Source organism: Bacillus rossius, chromosome 5 (assembly GCF_032445375.1).
Source record: "Bacillus rossius redtenbacheri isolate Brsri chromosome 5, Brsri_v3, whole genome shotgun sequence".
Taxonomy (NCBI): Eukaryota; Metazoa; Arthropoda; class Insecta; order Phasmatodea; family Bacillidae; genus Bacillus; species Bacillus rossius.
In genome coordinates this window covers 65,181,070-65,205,578 of record NC_086333.1, presented here as the reverse complement: position 1 = coordinate 65,205,578, position 24,509 = coordinate 65,181,070, and the positions used below count along the sequence as shown (strand labels likewise).

Below are 24,509 nucleotides of genomic sequence, written 5' to 3'. Positions count from 1 at the left end.
ATGCTTCTGGATAATATTTAATTGCTCGCGGTGATTGTGGAACTTTCTTCAATCAAAACATAATCCAGACGTTCTGTGAACCGTCTTAAATACTTTCTCTATTATTTACAATAAAAAATGTTTGTTTAGCCCCCAACTTCAAAGACGAGTACCGACCTTCGGAAACGCTTTAGACATTTAAGTCGCGTAGAATTTTTTTCAAACTTATTTTCCAACTTATTAAGTGACGAACCTGCAGCGGCAGTTTGTAGGTGGAATTCGGACTTATCCTGTGTAAATTAATTTGCGTCTTGGGCGTAGAATGGCATTTCGGCACCAGCCAAGCACATTCCTGCATCATTCCAGGCGACGCCAGCCCGTTATCCCGCGAGAGAACTATTTCTATTTTTTTTTGTGGGGGGGGGGGGGGGAGAGAGAGAGACAGAGAGATGGCAAGCGTGGCGGACTTATACGGCAAAGCGAAAATGGGGCCCGGTCCGAGTCTGGCAAACAAACAGCTGCGGACCATGCAACTGCCAGAATGCCAGAACTCGAATAAATAAACACCGCCCACGCGCGGTGTCGGAGCGACGCGAAGCTCTGTCGCGAGGGAAACGAAATTGAAAATTTCGCTTTTTGAAACCATACCGCGTGCACAGAAGCTCTTCTTGTCCCGACTGCACGTGTAGATGGTAAATGTTTTCACATTTCGCATTTCCTCTGTACCAATATCTACTACATGTGCAGACTTGGGCAGTATCTAGCGGGCAAAGGGAGCAAAGTGAGAAACATAAATAAGACAAGGAGCGAGGCCTTCTAAGGAAAAAAAATCGTAACTAATCTTCACAAAATTAATTTTAAAAATCTTTCATAAATATGTTTTTTTTCTTTCCTTTTGATATTGTTTATTATTGCATGGCTCCATGAACCTTTTTCCCCACGAAAGAGGTAGATATCTGGAAAATGCTCTCCCTCCCCCCACCACACACAATTGACTAGTTTGATGATGATTCACCATAAGAAAATATGACTATTTGACACAGGCTTTGACACTATTTGTTTAAATTTTCAACATTTCTTTTCTTATTGGCTCTAATCGACCAAATAAACTCGTTTCCACTTAAATCGGCCAATGAGAAAACACCTACTGCGATACAGAATGTCCGTGATTCGTCTTTTTCTTCGCGTAAAATAATATATTTTCCAATAATAAGAGTAAGATGTTACTATCTTGGCACTCAACCTTTTAGCGATAAATCATCTTGAATGATAGCCTACCAGAAATTTTGTTTAAAAAAATTGTGCTACGTACATATTTATTCTAAATACGTTTATTGCACCCGGTTTCTGGCTGGAAAATTGTTGCGCAACTCGAATATACTAAACCCGGTTTATATATTATAATGTTTAAAAATCTATCGTATTTTCATTACACTCAACCCCGATTTATAATACGCATTCACGTCATAAATCGCACCCGCGACTTGCGACTCGCTGACGTCACATGCGTGTCGAGCGTGATTGGTTTAGAAGAAAAAAAAACAAACTCGCGTCGCGCCCGTCGCGTCGCTTGCGTCGCGCTATTGTGTGATTCCAGTGTTTTCCAAACCCGAAGGCCGGCCTATCCTCTACCTCCCCTCCCAAGTCAACGCCCTTACAGGGTAGTTTGGGAGTCAGCCTACAGAACCGTATTTAACATCCCAGAGCCATATGTAAAACCAGAACTGTATGGGGATTGCTCCCCCTTTGTTTTATTGGGAAGGTTTTAGGGCTTCAACTGTGACCAGATGCTAGGGCTACCCATCCCAGCATAGTAACCACCTCGGCGCCCTGCCTCACTCAGCTAACCAGACAGTTGGCTGTGTTCTTAGCTCTTTGACCTTGTCAGCACTGCTGGGCCTACCCCGATCTACCACTGTTACACCTGGACACCTCAAAACACCCAGTGAACCCGTGGTCCGGTGGAGGTCCTATCCAACCTCAGGCTAGTACCGGAGCTGTGTCGTCGCTCACCACGTCGACTCCGCATCGGGCTAGGGAACCCTTAGAGCCTGCTCCAAGCGATCGGAGCACCACCACCAAGTACGAGTCCTACCCAATTAGAATCCAGGGCTGTTGTGGTTCCAGCGTGAGGGATCTCTTGGCGTGCTCTGTGTGGGTGACCGCATCGCGGATCACGTTTTCCAGGAACACTTTGAACACGCCTCGTGTCTCCTCGTATTTGAGGCCCGAGATGCGCTTCACCTTTGAATATATATACTGTATAGAAGTCGCGAGTGGATGGGATTTACTCTACGTTTTTCAGAAGCGTATGATGAGCAGCTTGGGAACTTCACCGCTGCAGTGCGCTGCCGTAACGCCCTGTGTCGTCTTAGTTGTTATTTACACGTTAGAGGGCAGCACTGTCACCCGCTGTCATTCCCCGCACCCCCTCCCCCCCCCACACCCATCATTCACTGCAGCTCAAGGTCGTTCGACGGGAGGGGGAAGGGGTGTTTGAAGAGTTCGACACTTGTCCGCTAGGGACCACCACAAGTCGATGCCCTAGAGATGGTGGCGATTGCGGCGGTGAATTAACCAACTACCTCAAAACCGTATTAGAAATTTTAACCTGGGCTGGCGATTTCTATACAGTATATATATTCAAAGGCTTCACTCCACCGCGCCTGGCCAGCCTACGAACGGCCGGCTCGGTGATGCCCTGGATGTTGTCACGCAGCACCTTCCTGTGACGCTTAGCGCCCACCTTTCCCCAGACCTTTCCCCGCCCTTTCCGCGCCCGGTCATGTTCGCGTGCTCCTCCGTGCGGGGGATGTCGAAGAGTGTGTTTGTTGTTCCTCACCTCAGTCACAGAGACGCGGGCGGGAACCGCCGATCCCCGGGAAGCCAGTCGGAAGCCGGCGCGTCCTCGGACAGACCATCACCTGCGGGAACAAGACACGCGCGATGTAAACGCGAGACGACGGCTCGCGTCGGCAGACACCGTACACCGGGGACGCACCACAACGCCGAACGTACAATGACGCCGAAAACCATAACGCCGAATGCCAAATTGACTACAACGCCGACAGCTAGAAAACTGCTGTGTACCACAACGCCGAATTACCACAATGCCGAGATCCGAAAAATGTCATTGCAGGACTTCCACAAAGGTTAGGTTAGGTTAGGTTAGGCTAGGTTAGGCTAGGTTAGGCTAGCCTAGGTTAGGTTAGGTTGTGGTATTTCGGCGTTAAGATACATTTAAGAAACACACACAAATTCATTCAGTTGTTTTTCATTTTGCTTCTGTGCCCCCCCCCCCCCTCCCCCAGCAACATTTTTCGGCCTTACTGTATTTCGGCGTTGTGGTACACAGCAGTTTTCTAGCTGTCAGCGTTGCGGTCAATTTGGCATTCGGCGTTATTGTACGTTCGGCGTTGTGGTATTTCGGCGTTGTGGTATTTCGGCGTTGTGGGTAACGACCCTCGTACACCCACTGCGGCAGTTTTTGCGTCTTTGCAGTTGCCTCGAGTGTTTTCGGGAACTCACGGGGGGGGGGGGGGGGGGGGAAATAGGACGCCCCCAAGTCGAAAATTAATTTACACAGAGTGAGTCCGAATTCGACGTACAAACTTCCGTTGCAGGTTCGTCACTTGATATGCTAAGTTGGAAAATAAGTTTGAAAAATCTACGCGATTTAATGTCTAAAGCGTTCCCGAAGGTTGGTACTCGTCTTTGAAGTTGCGGCTAAACAAACATTCTTATTGTAAATAATAGAGAAATTATTTAAATTTTTTAAAAAATAGGACGACCGGATGTTTAATTCAAACCCAGGTCCTTCAGAAAGAACGTTGGTCCAGTGTCTTCCTAAATATTTTCTGACGTGTAAACATCTTAGCTATCGGTAATTTATTAGGAGTAGCCTAATGTCGTGAAAACGGAATTGAGGTCGATGCACGAAAATGTGACACAAAATGGCAGACCCACGTGTAGCAATATAAAAACCCGTACATATTAACTTTCGCAAACATTAGGGGACAAATCTGACGTATTGGGGTGCCAAACGACACTTTATGGTACTGAAACTAACCTCGAATATGTGTATAATTATTGTTGCAAATATTGTTGTTACCAATTATGTTTTGTATTACCAATATTTACAAGCTAGCTTGCGTTCAAACATATCCTTTTTTTTTGGGGGGGGGGGGGGATAACTATTTAAATGAACTTTGGTGTATTTTGCTTGATTAATCGTATCTTTTAATGAAACGTTCACCCACCAAGTTTCAGCGACATCGGTGCAGTGGTTTACTTTAAATGTTGCTTTATGAAATACGTTTTTGGCACGTTTTTGGCCAACATGTGAAACCTCTACTTAGGTTACACATATTTTAAATTGTAGCACTATTGGGGACTTAGGACCTTTCGTTAATTTTTACCAAATATTTTTCTACGCATTGTGTTTAAGTTTGATGTGTATTAGATGAGTATTCGTATTTCAATCGTCTAAAAACGGAATGTTATTTAATCGGCGATTCCTATGTTTCCTGCTGTCTACAATATTTCTACCTATGGTGGACGAAGCGAACCAAAGTTCACAATGACAGGGTAATGTTATCGTATTAACTGTATAATGCATTTTATCAAGATTGACAGTATTTTAATAAAATTTCTTGTCAAAAATTAGGCCCAAATCCGGGGTTTAGTATTTTTAAAAGTCTTTTTTCGCTTTTATCGGTTAGGCTGCTATAGTGTCGCCGTAGCGAATTATAGCGGCGAGCGAAGACAGTACGTGTGATTCGCGTCCAAAAAAAAGTAATTAAAAACACATTTTCCTTAATTTATCATGCTCGGCATTAGTTTAAAGTAATTGTACGTTAAATTTCATGTCCGAAACCCGAATTTCGTTTTTTTTTTGTAACGAGAGGACAGATGAATTAGTATTTTTGTGTTAATTATTGTGGCGCTCTCGACATTTTGTTTTGAGAAATTAATAATAACCTCTCGTTAAACAGAATTATAGTTAGGTTGTTATTATAAACACACTCGCCTGTGCTGTTAGTAAAGAAGATCTGTCCGGTATTAGGCCGGTTTTATAAACTACGCAACGATTGCAACGTTTGCAACAACACAACCAAAGCAAAAATAAATAAATCGTTTATAAAGCACGCAAATTGCAACTCGTTACCAACCCTTAACTAAAAATCGTAAAACTGTAGAAAACAAATTTATACACCAGTCTTCTTCTGATGATTCATATTAATCATGGAAACAAAATATATTGTCAAAAATAGAATTTAAAGTGTTATTTTCTTTCACTGCGTGTAAGTTCAACAAGAGAAAACGTTATGTATAGAGACACCTATATTTCGCGATTTTTTTTTCATGTCAAGGTATTTTACAAAATACTGTAGCTTTTCTCCTGTGGTTATTGGCTGAGGTCGGTGAGATGTGATGTCGTCCCGCTCTTGACGGGGCCAATGAGAATGTGGTCACCGTACTGCTGCACCCTCACAATTTGCCATGACTCTTAGAAGAAGCTACAGTGTTTTGTGAAATACCTTGACATGAAAAAAAAATCGCGAAATACAGGTGTCCCTAGTTATGTACTATATAAAACAGAACATCCTAGGCTTCTATGCATAAAACGTTTGTGTTTTCGGAACATTTTTATTCAAATATGGACGTCGTAAACGCAAGAAAAAACGCAAGAAAGTTGGAAGTTGAACAATACTTGCGTTGAGTTATTGCTAGAGACCGGAAAAAATTCGCGAATTCATTTCGCGATAGGCTAAAATACCAATCTTTATAACTCAGTGCTGCCTCTGTTATTGGTTCACAACTCACCTGGATGACTCTGGGCCAATGAGAAACACCCAACCAAAGCTGGTCAACACAGGCTGCTACGCTGGAACGTCTCACAAGACAGCAGCCAACCAGTGGGTGGCATTTGACCGAGTGTACACTGTAGAACTATGGTGTTCATCCTACAGGTCATTGAACCCGCGAATTTTTCCGGTCCCTAGTTATTGCGCCTTGCGTAGTTTTTAAACTGATACTCTGAAAAGTGGTTGCTGAACATCTAGCCTCTTGCGATTTTGCGCTCTTTCGTAGTTTATAAACTAGGCCTTAGTCTCTAGTGTGCTTGGTCACAGTAAATTCCAGCCAATCAGATAGGGGACCGCGGGAGGTGACCCTCCCTCCGAGGTGATGCGGGTTCGATTCCCGATAGGGTCGAGTGGGAAACATGAGCCTGTGGGTTGTTCTGGGGTGCTCTAATTTTCCCCTCCCTTTCATTTCGTCAGTGCTTCATTCTCATCCACCACCATCCCTCTTCGCTTGTAATTATTTAGACTTTGATGATACCCCCAATTCATTTCGAGTTTTCTGTTGTTAAATCCGAAGTTAGAATAAAATGTAATTTCGTTTTTTTCTTTTCATTATACTGTTACGAACGTGACATTGGCCGGTACACGTGCAGGTGCAGAGCTGGCTGGCGACTGCAGCAATATGATATGCGTCGCGCGCGCCTGGAAGATAACAAGGATTGTCGCTTTCCCCCCTCCTTAACACCCCTACCCGCGCGGCGCCCTGCCTTTGACACGTAACTGACACCGGACAGCTGGGAGTTGCGCGAGCCGCCGACACGTGTTTTCGAGTGATTTCTGCCGTCGGGACGGCTCGGAGTGACGCGACTGGCCCCGGCCGCTCTCGTGAGTTCTGGAAATTGCGGCTGATAGATAAAACGAGGACGGCGGCCTCGAGGGAGTCAGTAGAGTTCAGAGAGATAGAGTTCAGGCGGCAGCCTTCCCGCGGCGGAGCTTCCGGGGCGATAGAGTCGCGGGCGCGGCGGAGTCCCGAGCGAAGTTGCGAGCGAGGAGTCGAGCGGATCCTCGGCGAAGGAGAAGTGCGTCGGCGGCGGCGGAGTGTGGCGACGGAGTCCCGCGGCTGAGATCCACGAGGGGTGCTGCGGCGAGAGTTGTGCCAGAGGTGCGGCCCAGCGAGGTGTGCGGAACGAGTGACTGGGGAATTGACATTTCTTTAAGTGTAGTTAATTATTTGCCAACTAAGAAGATTATTTGTAAGTGACATAAGTAGTGGTAATAAATAAAACTGTGTGTGTGATAAAAATCTTTAATTGGGCTATCATTTACGAACCCGCGGTAAATCGCAACAATACAGAATGTTCACACAATTCATATGTATGAAATTTAACGTTTGTTTGTGTATGCGTCTTCTATGTGTTTCTGCATCGTTTATCCGATTGTGTTTGAAATTTCGCACACATGACCTTCGAAACACGAGGAAGGTCCAGATGAGATTTCGAGAAACCACCCCTTGAAGCAGAATTTAATTATTTTTGATGAAATTTCGTCATTGCATTTCTTATACTTTCTTTGTCTTCATGGAAATGGGATTTTGCATTGTTGATGCCTTCTGCGTATTCATGGAAAAGGCTATTGCATTGTTTTTGCCTTCTACGTATCCATGGCAACCGGTTTTGACAACGGCAGTAGCGTACCCACGAGGAGGGGCATTTTAATGAGCATTGCGAGTGTTCTGCATATTAGCGTATTCGATATGTGTACGTCCTGAAATACGAAATATGATAAAAAAGGAAATAATTTTATTTTTAATATGACTATAATTTAAAAATAAATATTTTAATACATTTTTAAAAGATACTCTTTTAAAAATCTTTAATTATCCGTGCGAAGTCGGGTACCGTAGCTAGTCTCTAATAAAATTTCCCTGATATTTCCCTGTTTTTTTATAAAATATACAAATTTGCCCTACTTTTTAAAAAATAACTTAACTATTTTGAAGTTTTCAAAAAAAAATAAAGGAAATCCAGTCTTCAACATCACCATGGCCGGCCAAGTTCAAACAGTACCTTGCGTACGTTAGTTTGCAGTGTGTACGACTATGCATTAAAACACCATCTGAAAAAGTAAAGAAAAAAATGCTTTCTCAATCTGAGTGATGACAGAATGAAGCTGTTATTTTAGTGAAATTTTTTGCGGCTATGGACACAGATGACAGATTGCTATTGATTCTGAACTGTTTACAGATTATCTAGCTGTGATGCACCGAATAAAGGGCGTATCTAACATACGCAGGTAGTAGGTAGAAATTACAACGAAAGTAGGTCAGAAAATTTTCCTGTTTATTACTAAGAGTTTTTTTTTTCAAGCGAATGAATAGTTGTGCATCACGTCAAAATGCGGCATTCCACAAAACAAGGCTCCAGCGTGTTTCACTGTCCTGAGTATAGACCTAAAGTTTTGACGTGTAGCTATTTTAGATACTTACATCTTGTATATGTGCTCCTCGTTCTCGACTCGTGCTGGAATCACAATAACGCGATGCGATGGACGCGAATATTTTTTTCTAACCAATCAATCACGTTCTAAACATCTGCAACATCTGCGCGATGAAAAATGGTGGACGTGACAGACTTTCCGAAATGTTTATTTTTTTGCCCCCCCCCCCCCCCCTTACCCCCTCCCCCAAATTTCTATCGCGTCTCGGGCGCGATGTTACTGAATTAAGCGTGTGAAAATTTTGTTTTCGAATGTTGATTTAACCGGTAAATTTGGTAGTAAAATTATGATTTGTGTAATATTTAAGATTTTAACAATTAAATTAGGTGGTGAAATATTTTAAATACGTTTCAGTAAAATATATTTTCGGAATAAATATTAAATTTGTAACAAAACTTTTTTTTCTCAGACAGTTAATTTTAAACAAACTTGCAAACATCGATAGCTGTCGTATTGGGTTGCGTAAGTAATGGCGAGATATTTTCTATCAACTTCTCGGTATACGGCATTTGGTAGGAGTGATTTCATGAATGGAACGGAAGTCGCATGGAACGTAAATGTGTAACACACGATGCTGCCATCTGTGGCGAATGGAGCGAAACAAAGTTCACAAAGCCAAAGGGAAACTTTATAGTAATAACTTTTTAGTTAACTTTAACAAGATGGACACCGTTTTAATAAAATTCCTCATTAAAGATCAGATACAAAGCCAGGGTTTAGTATTTTGTCCATTCTTTTTCGCTTTTATCGGAGCTGTTTCATTATATAGTTTAACATTTCGCTCTACAAATCGAATGATTCGATAGTCGACGTAGCTGCTCAGCAACGAATTCTAACGGTGGGTGCGGAAACTACCTGTGGTTCGCGTCCAGAAATTAAGTGGAAAATAAATTTGCGTTTATTTATTAAGCTCAGCATTATTTTACAGAATTCTACGTTAAATTTCATGTCCTAATTTCGTATTATAAGTGTATTTGCAACATAAGAACACGTGAATTTGTTCGTTATAGGTTATATGTTACACATCTCTGGCAAGTACTTTTTTTTTTAAAAGATTAAAACTATGTTCGAGGAAATAATTATGTTCCCGACGTTTAATGCTAGTCATGTTGCAGCCGTCTTCGAGGATGATGAACAATTGAAGGCCTGGTGTGTGTTCTGGCATAGTATTTATGTAGGAACATTCACAGCCGCACTGTAATTATTGGTCCCTGTGGGTGGCCATGATGGTGTGGCCAATCAGAATTCTGCTGAGTAAACGCCCAGTTTAGCCAATTATTTGGAATCAGCAACTATATTCTCCCTAAAAAAGATTAAACTCATGATCGTAGACTTTGATGGCTTTTTTGCTTGGGAAAGGGGGTGCGGGGTGGGTTAAGACAAAATCCGATAAAATCATGATGAGTATTCCATCGGACGTGGTAGTAACCAAAAATATATCAACAAGTAGTCAAAAACTTTGGCCACAAAAGCTTACCGATTAAGATTTTATATATATATGTTTGTTTCTGTTTCTTCACACGGTAAAAAAAAAAAAATGCAAGTTCACAATAATGCGATATTTCGTTGTCGCGTCGTGTCCTTCTTACGCGTCCGTCGGGCTATATTCATTCGAGCTTCACGCGCCACACTGACATAGTTGCCGCGTCACACACTCAGCAGCAGTGGCCGCTGGGAAAGAAAAGAAAAAATAAAAAAGAAAGAAAAAAAATTGGGGAAAGGGGCAGCCTGCATATCGTGACGGCGGTGACTTGCGTGACTCGCACACACGTGCGTGTTCCGTGAGACCGTTATATTCCACCTGTCCTTCCCACCCCCTTTTCCCCCCTTTTTATTCCCGCTGCTTTCGTAGCTTTTACTTTAGCAGGCGCGCGCGCGCGCGCACGGGAAGTCTACGATTCACTGAGCCTCGATCATTCCTCCGAACATGACCGAAGTTAACCCGCTCGCTTGTGCAACTTCGCGGTCGGAACTTTTTTTTTAAAGTATATTACGTGATTTCCAAGAGCGAACGCAATAAAAAAGGGGGAGGGGTTGAGATAAGGTGGTTATGTCCACTTCCTCGTCCCCCCCCCCCCCCACTTAGAAATTCCTAAATACAAAAATATATCATTCCCACCAAACAGAGGAAATTATTTGAAAGCAAACAGTGAGATTCTGTGTGCTCCTGGTGATTTCAGACCTTTTCATTTTTTTTAAATTTTTTTTTTAGATTTTTTCAGTGTTGCTAACCTAACCTAACATACCCTCCACGTGTCATAAAGAAGTATAACTTGCGAAATTATTAATGTTCATTTATGTGACAGACCTGACCTAACCTGCTTTCTACCTTTAAAACAACAGAAATCGTAAGATGCGCGAACGCTGGTTATTCGAGGGCCGGACTCGGGGTCGATGAATAAGTAGTATTCAGCCGCGCGCACACTTCCCACAAAAAAAAAAAAAAACAGTTCTCTCCTGCCCATAAAAGGAATGGCCACTTTTGCACCTGTTCCCGCGCGTTCCAACGGATACGGACGTTAGAAAGCGCAGAGGGACACACCAGACACCTAAGCCCGACTTCCCTTCACCTGCGCTAGAAGGAACGATTACACTGGGTGCGGCGATCACTAGCCGCACTTGCCTCTGAGGACAATTCTCGTGCACGATCGGGAGAGCGATTACGGACGTTGTATTACTAGAGACCTGCAAAATTCGCGGTTTCGATTGCCTTCAGGATAGACTGCACATACCCCTGCACACTCGGGCAAATAACGCAAGTTCACTGGCTGCCGACTTTATGTCGTCTCAGCTAGTTCGTCTGTGATTCGATCCTTCTTTGGTTGAGGGTTTATAACTGGTTGAGATTCGTCCAGATGAACAGCAAGCCAATAGCAAAATTTATCTAAGCGGTATATGTGTTTGAATTCTAGCCTATCACCGAATGAATCCGCGAATTTTGCAGGTCTCTATGTATTACGGACGGAGCTGCGATAGTTCAGCGGGTTCGTATCACTCCAGGATAGACTCAACTTACCCATAATAGCAATTAAGGCTTTTACTTAGATGCTCATTGATAGAGCCCGGAAAAATTCGCGGATTCCTTTCGAGACAGGCTGGAATCTAAACTCGTTTAGCTTAATGCTGCGTCAGGTGATTGGACCGCAATTTACCTGAAGGACTCTGAGCCAATGGCAAACACTCAACAAAAGAAGTATCGAATCATAAGAATCGCAGTAAACAGGAGTCCCGAGTCGGTAGCCAATGACCAGGTGATAGTTGCCCGAGTACATAGAGAATCGTGGGGTCTTTCCTAGTGGTCATTGAAACCGCGAATTTTTCCAGTCCCTACTCATTGATCGATAATGACGTCAAAACCATTTGGTGGGTTGCATGTTCTTGGGTAACCACTACTTAGCCTTGTTTGTAACCGGCTTAGTGTCTCACCAGCTCTGTATTCCAATCATCAAAGTGAACAAGACGTGTGTGTTTGTTTTTAAGTAAATATACAGAATGAGTCTGAATTCGACCGACTAATTTCGGCTGCAGGTTCGTCACGATAAAATAAGTTGAAAACCTATAAGTGACTTATGACCTAAAGTGATACCCAATACTGGTATATGACTTTGAAGTTGAAGTTGAACAACATTGAAGAACATTTTTATTGTAAACTAGCGAATGTCCGGCATGTGTTGCAATGCCTATATTTTTTTTTTGTAATTTGTTTGAAGTAGGTACACATATAGAAATCATATCTATATCACTCTCTATAAATCTATATCTCTCTATATCTCTATATACATATATATCTACCTATCTATATCATGTTATCTCTCTTTATACCTCTCTATATCTAAATTTTCACCTATACCTATCTCTCTCCTCTATATACATATATCTATAGGTAGCAATGAAAATATTGAAAATATATGTTTACCTATCTATATTTTTATATGTATATTATCTATCACAGATGTGGCAGAGGTATATAACAACACATGCGTATGCTAATATAACTTCGTGTCAAAATTTCAAAGCAATCGGTGAAGAACTTTTCGGAGATTTAATAGGTATTTATAACAATACAAGGATTACCCTTATTAAAATTATTTTGTTGATTTTGGTATACTTTTATGCACCGAACTGTGAAATAATCATTTAAAAAAATTAGTGCATGACCAGTAAGAATTGAAACCTCACAGATAACAAGGATAGGAAATGTTCAAGGGCACACTAACATTTAAAACACGTGTGTCAGTGTCAAGTATACAAGCTTTCAGGCGAGTGTACAGAAATATGTGCATGTACCCGAATGTGTAAGTATGCGAATGAGCAAGTATTAGGGACTGGAAAACTTTGCGCTTTCACTTACCTGTAGGATAGACTACACAGTCCTTTGCATAATGACACACTAGTTACATGTTTATGGTGAAACGCCTCAACTGGATAACCTGTGATTTTATATTTCTTAGGATGATTTAATGCTCATTTGGCCAAGTTTCTTCCCAATATAATGTGTGCCAATAGCAGAAGCAGCTTAGAGATGCACATGTTTGAATTTTAAATTATTGCGAAATGAATCCGAGAATTGTTCAGGTCTTTAGCAAAAATATACAAGTATGCAAGTCTTCTAATATGCAAATTTCAAACATGTCTTCGAGTGCTGCTGCAATCAGTGTTTTCGGCAAGATATTTGATCGCTAAAACACTCTACTAACATTCGCGTTGCACTTCTCACTACCCTCTGAGCGTTACACTTTTTTTTTCTTAGTTAAGCTCTGATGAGTCATCGCCTCAACTTACCTAACCGGTGTTAAAGAAGATTCGCTTAGAATATTTAATTGTTCATTCAACTGTTGATTTAACACATTATTTGAATGTTTCTTGCAACGGGGAAGACATACTTATATGATTACTAGCTGAAGAACCTGGCGCTGCCCGGGCTAAACACATCATAATATAAGGAACATCAATACCATTGAATATACATCAAATATATTCAATGTCACTACCGAGTTTCGAGTCTGTAGGACATACGCTTGAAAAACGGGCAATTTTGACTTTAAAGTCCTATTGATTGCACAATGTTGGTCCATCAAGGCTACGCATCAGCAAAGTCTGGACATAAATCTTCAGCTTCATTTTGTGGGAAGGCAGGTAATCTCTAAGCAAGACGTGACGGACGCACCAAACGATAGCGCGTTACAAATTCAAGGCAACGCCATCTACTGAAGAATTTTAAAACTAAACTGTTAGCGCTTTCAGTTTACTAGCAGCCGCGAGCTTCTCTAAGCGAATTATTTTCGCCAAGGGAGAACGACAGGAAGTTTCCAGATATTACTATATGACTGTGAGGCGGACATAGAGAAATGAAACAAACTCAGTGTGTCTATGACCTACCTCCTATGATTGTATGTTATAAAACTGAATCCACCCTTTTTTTTACTCACTACCTTTGGGATGGAATTTCTTAATTATGTATATGTAGCCTATGTCACTTTCCTGCCCATAAAGGATCATGTCGATCCGTTACTTCGTTGCTATGTGAAAGACGGAAAAACAGACAAACACACTTTAGCATTTTTATTATTATGTTTATTATTGCTATTAATAGTAGTAGCAGTAGTATTAGTACCTAGTAGTAGTAGTAGTAGTAGTAGTAATTTCGGACATACGCCATTACTAGTTAGCATTGTATGTCAGATAAAACTAGAGGAACCGGTTTCTCTGACATACTGTGCAAACTATTAATGGCGTATGTCCAAAATAATGATTTAGAAAAAGTCCTATTACCAGTTAAACAGTAGATATATGTTACAACTATTTCTACCATCACATAGCTGTTAGAATTCAAACTTGTTTTCTATTTCGCAGCCCAACTCCTGAGGACACCTTCCCTGGCTTCTGGGTTCAAGGACCGACAACGCATGGCCGGGAGGGGAGGCAGTTCCCGTGACGTCACGGCGCGCTGCCTGGCCGTGACGTCACCGCCGGCGGGGCGGGGGGCGCCCCCGGAGACGGGCGTCGATATCCGACGAGGGGGTTGAAGGGAGGAAACTGGGTGGCGGAGGCGGCTGGCTGCCGTTTCCCCCGGCCGGGGTTGTTTTTCATGCGTGGAGGGGTGGGGGGGGGGGGGGGTTGGAGTTTTGGGGAGGGGGGGAAGGGGAGGATGAAGCGCCCCAGGATCGATTCAGCGTGTCTGCACGCGGGTCCTGCCGGGTGGCTTGTCGCGAGTAATGGAGGGGGGGGGGGGGGGGAGGGGGCAAACCCACCCACCTTCAACCCTTCCACTGTTGCCACGCTCGTGCAAGGGAATTCATTGTCCCACCTTACCGAATCTATTTTTTTTTTTTAAAGAAACAATATTTACAGACAGTAGTCGAGGCGAGGACTACGTAAAGCGTAACGAAAAGTGCAACGAACACGAGCACTCGATGGTTAAAGTATACAGTCGGACACTGCATGATTCTTCGCAAGTTTTTTCTTCGCCAAGTTAGTTACAATTAACTATGAACCTCCTGTGTGTGTGTGTGTGTGTGTGTGTTTATTTAAGTTATTCTGGGGACGACTTAACATTTTAAGCTTAGCATAATATTACAAATGAAAACGCTGCACACATTCATGCTTTACCCCGCGATTCGAACCAGAGTCAGCGATTCAACCTGCCGCGCTACGAAGTGGGTCAGTAGCTAAACATTTATTTTTCGGGATAAACTGATATGATTTTAAAATTACATTTTAATTTTATTTTTCTGGACTTATACCGGTTGGTTAAAGAACCACGCTCAAACCGAATATGTCACTTTTTAAACAAATCCGCCAATATGCATTACAAACAATATTTTTGGCATATTATTTCGTATTTATTTACGTAGCATTTAACAGTAATTTTTTTTTCATAAACTAAAAATGCAACCTTTACTATACTTTATTGAACTAAAATGTATTGTTCTAAATTTCACACTCCCTCCCCTACGCTACGTGGCTTACAAACTACATAATTCTAAATATTTTCATGCTACGGGAAAAAAGTTTCCTTTCTTTGGTTACTGATGCATAAATATCAGGAAAAAAAATTTTAATTTTTAAAAAATTGTGAAATTATTATCACCTAAAAAATAAAGCTATGTAACAGGTAAGTATGTCTGAGAGAAGTTCTGAATTATTCACGAGGTAGTACTGAATACTAACTTGAGAATTTTCGTTTCTATACTCCGTTAATTTCTTCTTAAGAGTTCAATTTTGATTTTAAAAATATGATAATGGTGTTGTAGTTTTACTACCATCAATCAATATACTTAAATATGGCCCGTCTGTGATTGTCGAATTATTTAATAATTTTTGCCTGGCTGGGTCTTACAACGTGCATAGCTCAGGGTGTTATCGCGCCATTTACAAACCGCTCAAGATTGATTAAAAGTGACATGTTACGAAAGTACTTAAGAGCCATTGCATTTGTCCATACAAGTTTCATTTCATGGTTTCGTCTTTAAGGTTTTTTTTTTTTTTTTTTTGGACAGTGAAAAAGGCTAAAACGGGTGTTTTTATGGTCGATTTTAGTTATGAAAAATTATTAATACATTATTCTAAGTGGTATAGGGAAGTCCATGAAGAATTTTTCCATGACATTCCAGCATTGCATAATAGCGTCACCTCTCAATTCCCACTGAGGTGCGTTGCCTACGCGACTACTGTGCATCAGTTCGGTGCCTGGCGCGTAGAGGCGAATAGGCATGTGATGTGCGAGCCAATGTCGCCCTTAGCGTGCGCCCTCGTGGTTTCAGAGATCGTGCGCAGAGTCTGTCTTTACCAAACGATTTAACTCAATAATTTGCCTACTTGAAATTCAAACAAGTTCTGAACTGTCATTATTTTATTGTGATATCTCAAACTGTTTCAAAGAAAACGACTGATTTGAAGATTTATAAACTAATGCCATGCGAAGGAAAACTAACTCATTAATTTCTAAGTTGGATGAAAAAGTTCAATGAAATAACCAGAGTCTAATGTAGATTTTTTAGTTATGTAGGTATCCGTAATATATTTCCAAATTACAGATTCACTAAAGTATGCATGTCTGCTCTTGAATGTAAAACCAGTAGTAGTTCACAGAGAAGCTTTAATGTAACTTTAACTTTAGTGCACATATATTAATAAAAAAAATTGTCCATATTTTCTATCTAAACATCCTGTGTGAATTACGAACTCCACGTGAACTAAATCGCAGGGCAGCTTGAACCTAATAAACATTTATTTAATTCTAAAAGCTGACTTGACTCTGAGTGTGATCGAGCGAGGGACATAAACTACAAAATAAAGTTTTTTATAATTTTTTTTAGGTTTATTTCTAAACTTTTTAAATGCATGATCTTTTTTAGTATACAAAATGAATTTATGCTGGCAAAACATCGCTATAAAAATTGCCCCTAACAACTTAAGCTAAAAAAAAAAAAAATATATAAAAAAAAATCAACTATCATTCAAAGCTAACAACCTTTCATAGAAGAAGATAATTTTAAAAATAAATTTTGTTGGGCGATTGTATGCTCAGAGGCAAAACGATATTATCAGCCAAAATACGTTTAGTGCCTCCTGTCGTAAATACAGCTACGTCCGACGTGATTTATGCGTATCCTTTGCGTAGGATGGTTGCTGTAATTCTTTATAAGTTTGTATACACAAGTGTTTCAGAAGAGCTGTGATTTATGATCCGACATCGTTACGCCTGACGTACGGACGACTCCTCGATTTCCTAAAACGTTACTCCTGCGCTTTTAAAACTAACTCAACGGAATGGTTTTCAGATTATCTGTCGGCTTGTCAACTCTTTGGCATACTGCACTAGTAACACTAAATGCACAGTTGTGTAGTAATGCGGTTATAAAAAGGGCAAAATTATTACTGCACATAATAATAGTTTGAACATTTAGTGCTTGTGATCATAAGCCATGCTTATTTAGTTATTTCGATATTTTTTCATAAAAACTGACCAAATTCTAGTTTTTTTAAATATTTATTTGAATACAGCGGAAAAAAAGAATACTTTGCATGCTTAGATGTGTTAGTTTAAAATAAATAAATAAATATGCCAAAAAGATTAAATAATACACTTTAATATAGTCCAAATATGTTTCTTTGTTTAGTTTTAAAGTTTAACAACTTTGTCTTTATTAAACATCATCATGAGGGAGGGATCGGAACAAAAAACGCCATCTTTGTTTCAGAAGTTTTTAGGTTATTATTATGTATATCGTTTTCTTCTTCTAAATTTGGCTTCGTTGAAGCAAAATATCTCAATTTTAATGGAATGCTTGAAGTTAATAGTGACTGTAGCTGCTACAAATAGTTTGGTGTTTAGTTAACTTTTGGTAATGACTACAACTGAAATAATCCTCTTGATACACACTGCGTTATGGTTAGACATCGGAAAAAAAAGTCGCGGATTTATTTCGTAATAGGCTAGAATTCAAATAACTGTGTCTCTTGTGCTGCTTCTGCTACTAGTTCACTGTTAGGTTGGAGGACTGTGGGCCAATTAGAGACCCTCAATCGAAAATGCATCGAATCTACCCAGCTGAGAAGCCTCACAAGTCAGCATCCAATGAACAGGTGTGGTTTGCCCAAGTATACAGAGGATCGTGGAGTCTATCCTGGAGGCCATTGAACCCGCGATTTGTTCCAGTCCCTATTTATGACTAGAGACAGGAAAAATTCGCAAATTCATTTCGCGATAGGCTAAAATACAAATAATTATACCTCAGTGCTGCCTCTGCTATTGGCTCACAACTCACCTGGATGACGCTGGGCCAATGAGAAACACCCGACCAAAGCTTTATCGAATCACAGGCTGCTACGTTGGGACGTCTCACAATACAGCAGCCAATGAGTGGGTGACATTTGACCGAGTGTACATAGAACTATGAAGTTCATCCTTCAGGTCATTGAACCCGCGAATTTTTCCGGTCCCTATTTATGACCTTTGAAAATCTCTTAATGTGTGATGTCTGCCTTAACGAAGGCGAATGTCCAATACTAAACGATACAAAACAGGTCTGGTCGAAACACTGATGAAAGCAATATGCATTTCGGCGCCCACTTCTCCCCATTAATTATAAAGTATTGTATTACTGACAGGCGCGGCCTGTGGTCACTACGTAGAGACGGGTAGAGTAAATTCTCTCCCGTCTCTGACGCACCAAAGATTACTTCTCAATAGCATCTCATTAGCCCCGCCGACTCGTTAAATCTGCATCTAAACGGTGCCACAATCGCCTCTGGTCGTGAATGGAACCGAACTAATTTGAGAGTTTAATCACAACTCGTCGAGGAGTTAATGAATGCCTCCCGAAAATTGGCCCGCAGCGACGAATACGGCCTGGGTTAGCACGCGAGACAGCCAATTAACGTCTGAAATAATCTGCTTAGAAACGCCGACGACTTTAAGCTTTCGGACGTGAATGCAACCCTCACGTCCATAGAGAGGTTCAAAATGACTGGTACCTGGATTGAAACCGGTTAAATTAAAAGTAGCTGTAATTTAACTTCAAGAAGCAACACCATTACTGTGTGTTTTTTATGTTCTTAGCAATAGACTATAGTTAAGGGACCGGAAAAATTCGCATTTTCAATGATCCCCAGGATAGACACTGTATACTCGGGCAAATGTCACATGTCCATTAGCTGCCGACTGGTGAGACGTCTCAACTGATAGTCTGTGATTCGGTGTTTCTTTAGTCGAGGATTTATCATTGGCCAGGAGTATTCCCGGCGAACTGTGTACCAATAACGGAATTATCTTAGAGGCATGCATATTTGCAGTCATTCTATTGTGCTGCCAATTAGCATTTTTTTGGCACAATTGTAAATTTGAATTTTTAAACTATTATTTTAGCAGTAATTTTGTAGCTACATCTTAATTTTTTTTTCCACTCACTGTACACTCCCACTTAATCTTTGTCAGGCTAGTTTCCCAATTTGTTCCCAGTGCCGTGTCTGATTTTTGCCAACCCTCTGCGAGGGCCAGCTTTCAGGCTCATCTTATCCTAGCTTCGGCGCACGTCTGGTCACTGAAACACGGCCTGTCGCTGTGATCAGGACTGCTTGTGGCTGCAGCTTCACAGGGCAGCCAGTTTCTCAGAGCTTACCTGAGGTGAGCACTTATTGTCATGCTCTGTTCTACGATTCCAGGGCTCCCGACCACGTATAGGCACTCCGGGTAAGGCATTTCTCACGAGCCAGCATTCCCCCCTACCCTCTTTTCCACGAATCACCACCCAGAGCACTGACCGGTGCTTAACCCCGGCCAGGGATGGCCTATCTCAAGGTCTGGACACGAGTGTTCGATTGCACCACCCCTGACCTCTAGTAGCGAAATTAGCAACTACTCCGAGCGGTTGTCAAGTTCAGCCTGTCCCCCTGGCGACTCACGCAACAAACATCTGGCTGCCATTCTTTCCCGAGCCACGAGAGCGCTCCACCAGTCTACGCCACAAGCCCCATGCTTTTGAAGTAGTCCCGTGCGATATGTACGAGTCGACTTCTTCTCGGTTCGGCCACTCACCAGTAGATCGCGCTGCGATCAGGCACTAACACCAACGTCGAGATATCGAAGTCTGTATTTCTCGATCCCTCACTCGGAAGTCTTCAGAACCTTTCGGAAGTATCCCCCCTTACTTTCTAAATCAAGCGCCTGTTTTAATTAAGCGTCACACCGGACCCCCAGGGACTTCTTGGCGCGACTATTTCGTTTCTCGGCTAGAAACTCCGCAAGATTCACCATCGACACACCAACTAGGATGTAGTCGTCTCGTCAAGGGATGTTTTCCCTAAGTTTTTAGATAGTAATTAGTCAGTCTGTGTTTCATTAAAGAAACTTTTTATATTTTGCTAAATTTTAATAAATCTAAATTATGAGTGTTTCCGCGTCCACTGAGCTTGTTTCGGTCAGGATCTCGCGCGCATTCTGACGGGACCCCTCCCGAGCGCAAGGACAACACCCTGTTTTGGTGAGTTTTCGACACCCCTTTTCTCTTCCCCGACGATCCCCATTTTAGCGGGCACCAGGGTCGCGAGTAGCGCACGACGCGCAGGCCTGCTACGACCGGAGTAGCGCCACAGGACTACTCACTCCGGCGCCTAGGCTACTCTACTAATTGCGCTAGACTCTTTACAATTATACCGCTTAAAAGCTTAAGTAATATGGAAAAACCTTTTACTAAGACGATTTTCACGGTCAGCCCTTCATTTGTACGTAAATGATAATTTAATTTCCAGGACTGATAAAAAAAATCACCAATAACTAACGATTTTTATTTCATCTTAACTTTGAAATATTTTTAATGTTTTTTTTTTTTGTAGAATAACGTTTCCGTATTATTTTGATGTCATCGAAAGTAGTCAATGGTATAAACTGAGTATATGAGAAACATTTTAACGGATTGCTGTAAGTAGGTAAGACGCATGTTTTCGGTGTGATGAACATAATGTGTACGGCGGTAAAACTTCAGTATGGTATTAAGCATAGTCGACTATAACACTGTACAAAAATTCAGCTTTGGACAAAAAAATTTTTTTGACGTAACTACGTCTAATAAATCGATGAACGCCGGCTGCACGCACAAAAAAGGATGACTCATTGTCCCGTTACGCTCATTGAACGCTTGCGCCGCATCTATCTCTCTTCCACTCGATTGGAACAACCATCGATCTGACTTTTTCGAGGCACATTAAACTTCAAACACTCCCATTCGTTTCCTACTTTTCCTATCATCGTCCTATCCTTAACAGAATAACACAGATTTTGAAGTTAAATAACAAACATGTATAAAAGTTATAGTTAAAATAATCTGTTCGTTAAAGTAATTAACATATTTGAATTAACGAGTGCAAATAAAAGCAAAATTTTTCAATTAAATTGTAGATTTCATTTCACTCATTCTTTGTATCCATACAAAATAGTGATAATTCAGTAAAAAAATGATTCAATTTTATTCATAAAAGTATGCAATCATTTCATCAATGTTTTGTTATGACGTTGTCACGTTAAACTATCGTCCGTAAACCGACTTTACAGACAACCAATTATTTTTTTTAGGTTTGAGCCTCTTCCCGGACTAAAGGAACATTCGCCGGCGAAGGTGCCGCTGCTTGTGCGCCTCCCCTCTGAAAGGCACGCGCGGTATTATTAACCACGACCCTCCCTCTAATCCGGCCCGCCCTATCGCCCCATTACGAGAGGGCTGTTGAGTCCCTGCGGCCCCGCCAGACACACCTTCAGGCCCTCGGGCCTCTCGAAGAAGAAGCCGGGAGGGGGGGGGGGGGGGATGGTGCTTTTGTGTTTCAATTTGGGACGGTGATGTTTACCGACCAGAGCGTCGCCGCAAGTGCAGCCCTACATAGACAAGCGCCTCTCTCTTCCACACGACTACAACACGGCCATGGTACGTCTTCCACAGACCAGCTTCAGGTCTGCACACAACTATGTAGGTATCTTATTGTTGGTCGCATGAGTTGAATTTAAAATTTCAAAAACCTCAGGCGGACAATACCAGGGACAGGCAACTTACTTATTTCTAGAGACCGGAAAAATTCGCGAGTTCATTTCGCGATAGGCTAAAATACAAACAGTTATACCTCAGCGTTGCCTCTGCTATTGGCTCGCAACTCACCTGGATGACTCTGAGCCAATGAGAAACACCCAACCAAAGCTTTATCGAATCACAGGCTGCTACGTTGGGACGTCTCACAAGTCAGCAGCCAATGAGTGGGTGGCATTTGACCGAGTGTACGTAGAACTATGGAGTTCATCCTACAGGTCATTGAACCCGCGAATTTTTCCGGTCCCTACTTATTTCCAAAGGTAATTATTTGGTGGGGGAGTCATTCCAATTAGGTACCTACCCTGCTAGTAACAAGGTGAAATCAAAAATGCTTGGATTAAGGGTTCACGACTACACCATGAAAAATTATAGCTGACAAATTTTCCAACTTTTGAGACGGCAATCGGAATGATTCCAGAAGCTGTACCTGTGTGAAAGCTATCGTGGGCGTGGGTCAGACTTCACGCCCCGCCTGAACCACAAGGGACGCCTCACACTCACTCATCATTATTTTTTTCCTAATCTAACTAAAAACTAAGTGTATTTGGGAGGGTTCGGGCCAGCCAGGGGCCTCAGCTGTGTCGTGCGTATAAGTAGCGTAGTCGGCTACGCACCGGGATACGGTGCGGGGGCTCTGGGTTCGAATCCCGGGTAAGACATGGTTGTAATTTGTGTTGTCCTTATCGTCTCCTTGACGCTTACCCATGCTCCAACCACTACAATTACAATTTCACAACGACGCGGGGTTACATTAAATTACATTACGGGGGACGATGATTGGCACATTGGTGACTGTCAAACTTGCCGGTGCGCCAAACATATTTTAAATAAACAAAAAGTGTGTGTAGGTGTGTGTTTGTGTGTGTATTGATCTCGAAGAAATACTTTCTACTGCAGTCGTCAACATGGTTAGGCTTCCGGAAAATATTGTCTACCTTTTTTTTTTTTTAATTTCTTTGTTCCTAGATCTCAAAACAAACGTCCACTAAATATTTATTTATATATCTACACATGTGTGTTCTTTTTAAGTTTTTATGGACAAATACTTCCAGAATGATACTTAAATTAAATAAAAAAGTTGGAAAATCACGGTAGAGCAAAGTCGGATTAAGAAGAGGTTACTAATGATAAAGGTTTCTTAAAACTAAAACTAAAAAATAAAAAACGCTTTAACTCCCTTAGTATGAAAAATCACCGCATCCATTTGAAGCTATCAAACCTTTGTAAAAAGGAGTACCCAAATGATTTTGTTTGAAATTATTATTTTTTAGGCATAACGCGCACGGTACGGATTCTTGAAAGCACTCAATAGCCTTTCATTAATATTTTCTCTTTCTCTACTTCACTACATCTTGTTAAGATTAATGCTCAAATCTCATAGTTGGCCTATTCACGACGAGAAGACTGCGCGCAAGTCCATAGCCTTTGGCTTAATATAAAGGCAATACCGCGCTACAAGCACTAGCGAAAGTCGCACTTAACATCCCGCCTCGCCAACACAAATACACCACTTACTAGCAGGGCCCCTTGATGGTTCGATATAAAACGAACTTTTAAGATATAATCTGCAATAAAACGATCGATCATTAAAAATCGGATTCTGAGGTACAGACTTGCGTTAATGTCTCTTCATGCTATGAATTAACCATTCGGGGTTCGACGTATCGTCATCATCGAGGGTACAATCAGTGGCGGTTCTAGACTTTGCGGGGTCGGGTTATTTAATTTTATGTAGGCCCTCCCCCAGATTGTTAAATAATAATAATAAGTCTTTCAAACAAAATCTTTAGCAAACGTGGAACTTAAATTTATCTAAAGAAATTTTGATATTCTTTTCTGATAAGTTAGCTACGGGTCAGTTTTATAAATGCTTACGATACAATTCCTGTGGAACTGCGTAATTAAACGTGTCAATACACACTTCAATAGTTTTTCCAATACTAAAACATGATTTTAAATTCGTTTAAGTGCTAATAAAATTTTAAGTTTTATTTTCCCCCACCAATGCCCATGTTTTTAGCAGGACACTAGACACACAAGTACAATGAAAATGAAAAACATCGGCGCGGGGCACCGATAGAAGCGGGGCCCGGGGCGATTGCCCGGCTTGCCCTGCCTTGGAGGCGCCCCTGGTTACAGAAGTCGCACGAGGGAATGAAACGACGGGACGGAGCAGCGGCGGATTGCTTGAGCGGTGGTAAACGGGAGAACCCCGAGAAAACCCCGCCGGCCTACGGCGTTCACCCACCACTCGCAGAAAACCCAGGGTTTGAGACCGCTGCCGTGGATCGAACCCAGATCAAACAAAGTAATTTGAGCACGTAACCACAGTTATCAACCTTTAATGGAATACCGAGTGTTATATTATATGACGCAGTTTAAAAAAAAGGGGGTAATTGATTTCATTAAAAAAAAACGCCAGGCATTATTACTAAATTAAACGTTGATTATTTATTTCAGCTAACAAGTTCACGTCTACGCATTCACAAAAAAAAATCCGTTCCTCCTTTTGTGCCGATAAAAAAAAAAGTCAAGTGGATTTCTTTTATAGTCCACGCACTTGCATGAAAATCTCGTAAGACAGCTGCAACGAACGCTATTACTCAAACTTTTGCAATTACTACCCCAGTCGGGTACAGCAGCAGTATTT

General features: G+C 41.6%; 1 protein-coding gene across 4 annotated transcripts in view; it reads right to left on the bottom strand.

Annotated features, from left to right (window-relative positions):
* Positions 1-24,509, bottom strand: part of LOC134531911 (transmembrane protein 198) — a 329,748-nt gene that overhangs the window by 206,476 nt on the left and 98,763 nt on the right. For 3 of the 4 annotated variants that reach the window (XM_063367948.1, XM_063367951.1, XM_063367950.1), the window contains one exon: positions 2,822-2,903. The exons of the other annotated variant lie outside the window; for it this stretch is intronic. The gene's annotated coding sequence lies outside the window, so the exon portion shown is untranslated. The remainder of the gene's footprint in view (positions 1-2,821; positions 2,904-24,509) is intronic. 4 annotated transcript variants of the gene reach the window in all.